Raw genomic sequence first — 274 nt, forward strand, 5'->3', positions numbered from 1 at the left:
GGTGTTGTCCACAGGTTCGTGCCCAGTGCACTGCGCCAATAAGCACCCCGAGTCGGAATGCACACGAAGGTCTTTTAATTACATCATTAATTATACAACTCTGCACAGTCAGGTACTTGGCTATCTTTCGCAAACACACCTCTGACTCTAATCACTGTCACTTATACACAGGAAACTTGTGAAAACTCTCTCTTTGGCTCCTTTTGATTGGTTATTGCAGCTCACCTAACTTATCTCTACTGAGCTTGTGCATTACAGAGGAACAATGTGTTAA

The sequence above is a fragment of the Oxyura jamaicensis genome, chromosome 24 (genome assembly GCF_011077185.1).
Source record: "Oxyura jamaicensis isolate SHBP4307 breed ruddy duck chromosome 24, BPBGC_Ojam_1.0, whole genome shotgun sequence".
NCBI lineage: Eukaryota > Metazoa > Chordata > Aves > Anseriformes > Anatidae > Oxyura > Oxyura jamaicensis.